At 40.9% G+C, this 7,414-nt stretch overlaps 1 pseudogene; it reads left to right on the forward strand.

The window, feature by feature from the left end:
• Positions 1-5,675: 5,675 nt before the first annotated feature.
• Positions 5,676-6,830, forward strand: LOC100658773 (olfactory receptor 6B9-like; annotated as a pseudogene).
• Positions 6,831-7,414: the final 584 nt, after the last annotated feature.

Raw genomic sequence — 7,414 nt, forward strand, 5'->3', positions numbered from 1 at the left:
CATTTCACTCTTCCATGGCAAACATTATTTCTAACTCAAATGCAAATCATTCCAAAACTTTTTCTTATCTCTTTACTATACCTTTGCACTTGCTATTTTTTCTCCTTAATGTGCCTCTCCCTTCTAAAACCTGACAATGCTTCATTTCAGTGCAAGTGGCATCCCCTTGGTGAAGGCTTTCTGGACTCCCAGACAGAATTAGTCTTTACCCTGGGTACCCACTGTACTCAACAGTCTATTGTAATACTTTCTACATTTTATTCTAATTCTCTGTTCCCTTGTCTGTCTTCTTTACTAGACAGCTTCAGTGCCTATTTGTCTTGGTATTTTTCAGTGCCTGGAACTACTTAGTCATCGTAGGGTTAAAGGTGGGTGTGGGAGGGAGCCTGTGAAGAGGGATCAGGGGCAGAAAACTAACATTTTTACTATGGAAAAGAGAAGCATGTCACCAGAGAGGTAGCAGTGGCAGAAAGTAAGATGCAGAAGGGAAGGAAATAGATGAAAAAGTATGACCAGCAAATAATGAGAGGATTAGTTTTAGAAAAAAGAGATGATTGATCATCTTTAAAAGTTATATGACATAATTCAGATAAGAAGAACCTGCCAGAGAATTCTTAAAATGTAAATAAGATCAGATCACTCATCTGCTTAAAACCTTTCAAAGATGCCCCAGGCCAGTCAGTTTAAGAGCCAGTATGGTTACAGCCACTTACAAGGGTCCTGATGATCTGCTCCTCATCATCGCCCCACCCCCTTGCTTCTCTGACTTCATTTTCTACCACTCCCTTCTCCGCTCACTGTGCTCCAGCCCTACTGGCCTCCTTGCTATGCCTCATACTGTGCCTCATTTTAGGGTCTTTGCACTAGCTACTGTCTGTCTGAAAAGATCTTCTAGCAGATAGCCACAGGTAACCTTCATGACTCTTCTCAGTGAGGCCAATCCTGACCGTCCTATTTCAAATTTGAACCTGCTACCAAATCCTGCACTTAGGATTCCTCTACCCTGCTCTATTTATTTTCTTCACAGAACTTATCAATTCCTATGTTTATGTTCTTAGTGTATTTATTGTTTATTGCCTGTCTCCCTCCACTAGGACGTAACTAGTTAAGATCAGAACTTTTTGCCTGAGGTATTCCAAGCTCCTTGAACACTGTGTGTTATATATTGTATACTCAATAAGTATTTGTGAAAAGAATGAATTTAATGTACAGAAAGAGATGGGATATAGGATAGATGATTTCTTGAAAAATGGGATCTAGAGTAGAGGGAGGGAGGGGTCTTAGATAAGAAGGAAAGAAGGAATGAGCAGAGATGTCTTGGGGGTGGGGAGACATTAACGATCTGGTAGTGAGAAGTTTAATAAGTTAGTGAGAAGTTTAATAAGTTTAATAAATTCCTATCTGATAGCCTCATTTTTCTTTGTAAAATAAGAGGTGAAGTTGTCTGCTGGGAGTTGAGGGTGGAATGGCATGGTGGAAAAGTGGAGATTGGAGGTGGGAGTCTTTGGGAGAAGGGGAGAGTGAATTGGCTGAAAACATACTGCAAGATAGTGGGCCACCCTGTCGAGTTCTATTTAATGGTGGTATCATTCTGTCCTTTTGTGTGGTTTTTCTTCAGTAGGGCTCGGCTGCCCAGGTGCAGTTAAGGAGAAGTTCCACTGATTTCTTTGAAGGCTGCCTCCACAGGCAGTGTTAGGTCCTTCCACCAATGGGCTAACTGAGTATTCATCGCTATTGTGGCTTTCACACATTCAACTGTTTACTCATTCTCAAGGCGTAAATGTAATGGCTTGTTTATTCCTCAAGACTGTGAACAGGGGATCTGACTTTTCACTTTTATATTTTCGGTATCCAGGGTAGGGCCAGGCCTCAAGTAAGTTTTCAATAGATCTATATCATAACCACCAATAATGGAATCACTCATGATTTGCTGTATCTTTTAGTATGATAACACATAGTAGTCCTTTGTGCACTCATAAGAGAATTGAAGTTTACACAACCTGAAGCTTGCTACAGATTAAAAAGTTGTTGTTAGGTGCCATCGTGTTTGTTCCAACTCATAGAGACCCTATGCACAACAGAACAAAACACTGCCCAGTCCTGTGCTATCCTCACAATTGTTGCTATGCTTGAGCCCATTGTTGCAGGCACTGAGTCAGTTAATCCTTCTCATTGAGCGTCATCTTTTTCATTGATTCTCTACCAAGCATGATGTCCTTCCCCAGGGACTGATCCCTCCTGACAACACGTCCAAAGTATGTGAGACACAGTCTCGCCATCCTTGCTTCCAAGGAGCATTCTGGTTGTACTTCTTCCCAGACAGATTTGTTCTTTCTTTTGGCAGGCCATGGTGTATTCAATATTCTTCGCCAACGCCAAAATTTAAAGGTGTCAATTCTTCTTCGGTCCAGCTTTCGCATGCATATGAGGCAATTGAAAACATCACGGCTTGGATCAGACACCTTAGTCCTCAAGGTGGCATCTTTGCTGTTCAACGCTTTAAAGAGTTCCCTTGAAGCTGATTTGCCCAATGCAATGCGTTTTTTGATTTCTTGACTGCTGCTTCCATGGGTGTTGGTTGTGGGTCCAAGTAAAATGAAATCCTTGACAACTTCAATCTTTTCTCCATTTATCATGATGTTGCCCATTGGTCCAGTTGTGAGGATTTTTGTTTTCTTTATGTTGAGGTGGAATCCATACTGAAGGCTGTGACCTTTGATGATCATCAGTAAGTGCTTCAAGTCCTCTTCACTTTCAGGAAGCAAGGTTGTGTTATCTGCATATCGCAGGTTGTTAATGAGACTTCCACCAATCCTGATGCCCCATTCTTCTTCATATTCTCCAGTTTCTCAGAGTACTTATTCAGCATACAAATTGATTAGGTATGGTAAAATGATACAACCCTGATGCACACCTTTCCTGACTTTAAACTATGCAATATTCCCTTCTTCTGTTCAACCGGCTGCCTCTTGATCCACGTACAGATTCCTCATGAGCACAATTAAGTGTTCCAGAATTCCCATTCCCCCTAATGTTACCCAGGTAAACATCGTTCTGGTATTCTCTGCTTTCAGCCAAGATCCATCTGACATCTGCCATGTTATCTCTGATTCCAAATCCTCTTCTAAATTTGCTTGAATTTCTAGCAGTTCCCTGTTGATATACTGCTGTAGCCACTTTTGAATGATCTTCAGGAAAATTTTGCTTGCATGTGATCTTAATGATATTGTTCAATAATTTCCACATTTTGTTGAATTATCTTTCTTGGTAATAGGCAGAAATATGGATCTCTTTCAGTTGGTTGGCCAGGTAGCTGTCTTCCAAATTTCTTGGCATAGACAAGTGAGAACTTCCATGGCTTTGTCCATTTGTTGAAACATCTCAATTGGTATTCCATCAATTCCAGGAGCCTTGTTTTTTGCTAAAGCCTTACATGCAGCTTGCACTTCTTCCTTCAGTAACGTCGGTTCCTGATCCTATGCTACCCCCTGAAATGGTTGAACATTGACCAATTCTTTCTGGTAAAGTGACTCTGTGTATTCCTTCCATCTTCTTTTGATGCTTCCTGGTAATTTAATATTTTCCCCGTAGAATCCTTCAGTATTGCTACTTGAGTCTTGAGTTTTTTTCTTCAGTTCTTTCAGCTTGAGAAATCCCAAAAGTGTTCTTCTCTTTTGGTTTTTCTATCTCCAGGTCTTTGCATGTGCCATCATAATACTTTGCTTTGTCTTCTGGAACTGCCCTTTGAAATCTTCTGTTCAGCTCTTTTATTCAACATTTTTTTCCTTTTGCTTTAGCTACTCCATATTCAAGAGCAAGTTTCAGAGTCTCTTCTGACCTCCATTTAGGTCTTTTCTTTCTCTCCTGTCTTTTTAAAGACCTTTTGCTTTTTTCATGCATGATGTCCTTGATGTTATTCCACAACTCGTCTGGTCTTTGGTCATTAGTGTTCAGTTCCCTCAAATCTATTCTTGCTTGAGATGGTCTCTAAATTTAATTCTTACTTTGGCTCTCATCTACTTGTTCTAATTGTCTTCAGTTTCAACTTCAACTTGCGTACAAGTGGTGGATGGTCTGAGCTGCAGTTGGCCCCTACCTTGTTCTGACTGATGATATTGAGCTTTTCTACCACCTTTTTCCACAGATGTAGTCAATTTGATTCCTGTGTATTTCATCTGGCTAGGTCCATGTGTGTAGTCACCATTTATGTCGGTGAAAAAAAGTATTTACGATGAAGAAGTTGTTGGTCTTGCAAAGTTCAATCATGTGATGTCTGGCATCGTTTTTATCGCCAAAGCCATGTTTTCCAACTACCGATTCTTCTTTGTTTCCAACTTTTGCATTCCAATCACCAGTAATTATCAGTGCATCCAGATTGCGTGTTCAATCAATTTCAGAAGGCAGAAGTTGGTGAAAATCTTCAATTTCTTCATCTTTGGCCTTAGTGGTTGGTTCATAAATTTGAATAATAGCTGTATTAACCGGTCTTCCTTGTAGGCGTATGGATATTGTCTTACCACTGACAGTGCTGTACTTCAGGGTAGACCTTGAAATATTCTTTTTACCAGTGAATGCAGTGCTATTCCTCTTCAAGCTGTCATTCCTGGCATAGTAGACCATATGATTGTTTGATTCAAAATGACCAATACTGGTCCATTTCAGTTCACTAATGCCTAGAATATCGATATTTATGCATTCCATTTCATTTTTGATGTCTTCCAATTTTCCTAGATTCATGCTTTGTATAGTCCATGCTCCCATTGTTAACAAATATTTGCAGCTGTTTTTTCTCATTTTGAGTCATGCCACTTCCGCAAATGCAGGTCCTGAAAGCTTGACTCCATCCATGTCATTAAGGTCAACTCTACTTTGAGGAGGCAGCTTTTCCCAGTCATATTTTCAGTGCCTGGCAACCTGGGGGCTCATCTTCCGGCACCATATCAGACAGTGTTTCACTGCTATTGGTAAGATTTTAATGGCTAATTCTTTTCAGAAGTAGACCACTGGGTCCTTCTTCCTAGTCTGTCTTAGTCTGGAAGCTCAGCTGAAACCTGCTTACCATGGATGGGTGACCCTGCTGTATTTGAATAGAGGTGGCACTTTGAGCTAGTCTTTGAAGAGGACATAGATGTATAAATCTCACAAATTAGTTTCTGATCAAAAGTGAACTATTTACGTGTGTTATGAGAAGCCATCTAAAATGTCAAAATGTGTTTAAACATTCTAGGAGGGTAAATATTTCTTCACTCTATTTTTAAAGACGGGGCCCTGAAAATAGAGAGAGAATTATTAACCTCCACTTCTAGAATCTTCAAAAGACATCCAAAATAGCTGAGTAGGCCAGAGTCAGTGTTTCTCCTGACCAGGAGGACTTTTTTTCCCCCTTTCCTTTACAGTCAATATTCTTTTATTTTCTTCAGGTTTTTAACTTCCCTGCATTTCTCTCCTGCTTCCTCGACTATCCTTGGGCACTGGTTACAGCTTCCATAGTCTCCTGCCTTAAAGCTGCCTCTGAAACCTGAGAATATGCTGACAAGGAAAGTATTTACTAGTAGTACTGCCTAAAGACCTATTTCTGACCCAGATCCAAAGGCTTGAATCTTGAATCTGACCTCATGATTCTGATTTGAGATCCTTAGATTTGTGTCTGTGGTAGATTTGTTTTCAGGTCCTGTTCTGATCACAAATTTTCTGCAGAGGATCTTGCGGCCTGTCATGACTCCTGAAGCATGTCCTAGCACCAGATCATGGCTCTCAGACTAAGTTTAATGGTAAAGTCTCTGTAGCTTGAACGACCCTTGCCACTCACTTGGATCTCACTCTACAATTTGGCATTATTATCATTAAACCCATTGTCTTTTGGTGCCCTAACTATGTGGAAGGAGAACATCACCAATATTAGTGAGTTCATCCTGGTGGGCTTCCCTACTGCCCCTTGGCTGTAGGTTCTGCTCTTCTTCCTCTTCCTCATCACCTACGTATTTGTGCTGTTGGAGAATTTGGTCATCATCCTTACTGTATGGGTCACTGGGTCCCTGCACAAGCCCATGTACTATTTTCTGAGCACCATGTCCTTTCTAGAGGCCTGGTATTTAACTGTCACAGTCCCCAAGATGCCGGCTGGATTTTTCCTTCACCCTAATACTATCTCCTTCTTGGGCTGCATGACCCAGTTCTATTTCTTTATCTCACTTGCCTGTACTGAGTGTGTGCTTTTGGCTGCCATGGCCTAAGACCATTACGTGGCCATATGCTGGCCTCTTTGCTATCCGGTAATGATGACCACCGGGTTTTGTGTTCAGCTGACCATCAGTTCCTGGGTGAGTGGCTTCACCATCTCCATGGCAAAGGTATACTTCATATCCCAAGTTGTTTTCTGTGGTAACAATATCTTGAACCATGTTTTCTGTGATGTGTCTCCCATTCTCAAACTGGCCTGTGTGGACTTTTTTATGGCTGAGATAGTAGACTTTGCCCTAGCCATTGTCATCCTTGTGTTTCCTCTCTCAGCCACCATCTTCTCCTATGCATTCATTGTCTCTACCATCCTGCACATACCCTCAGCTACTGGACAGCTGAAGGCCTTCTCCACCTGTGCCTCTCACCTCACCGTGGTGGTCATCTTCTACACAGCTGTAATCTTTATGTATGTTCGACCTCTAGCCATTGCTTCATTCAACTCCAACAAATTGATCTCAGTCATATATACAGTCTTTACCCCTATGCTCAACCCTATCATCTACTGCCTAAGGAACAAGGAGGTCAAGGATGCCATCAGAAAGACCATGACAAGTGGCTGAGCTGTTTTCTTGAGAGATTCTCTTTGCTGAAGAGACACAGGCATTCCTTTTCCTTTTGTTATTACTGACTTAACCTCCAAAAAAAAAAAAAACTCCGTTTGGGAAAACCTTGCAGTTATAAAGATAAGAAAAGTCCCTTTTCTGTCAGACCTTAATTGAACACTTTCTTTTATAAGATAGTGAGTGAAATAGTCACAATTCTGAGAAACGTACATTAGCAAAAATGTTAGGAAGTAATTTTAATTTTTATGAAGATGAGGTTAAGGAATAATCAGTTGTTGTCAAGCTATTTTTTGGTGAGATTTTTCCATTTTGATTTTATTTTGTTTTGAAAGTCCTCTCAAATCCTAGGGTGCTGCGAACAGTTTGCGCTCAACTACTAAGCTAAAGGTTGGTGATTTAAACCCACCAGCAGTGCCATGGAAGAAAGACCTGGTCATTTGCTTTCCCAAAGGTCACACCCAAGAATACCCTATGGAGCAGTTCTGCTCTGTAACATATGGAATTTCTGTGAGTCAGAATTGACTCGATGGCAATGGGTTTGGGTTTTGTTGTTTTTTCTCTACTTCAGGAGTGGTGCACAAAGATAAGTTCTGTTGTGGTCAAATTTCATG

This window comes from Loxodonta africana, chromosome 7 (genome assembly GCF_030014295.1).
Source record: "Loxodonta africana isolate mLoxAfr1 chromosome 7, mLoxAfr1.hap2, whole genome shotgun sequence".
Taxonomy (NCBI): Eukaryota; Metazoa; Chordata; class Mammalia; order Proboscidea; family Elephantidae; genus Loxodonta; species Loxodonta africana.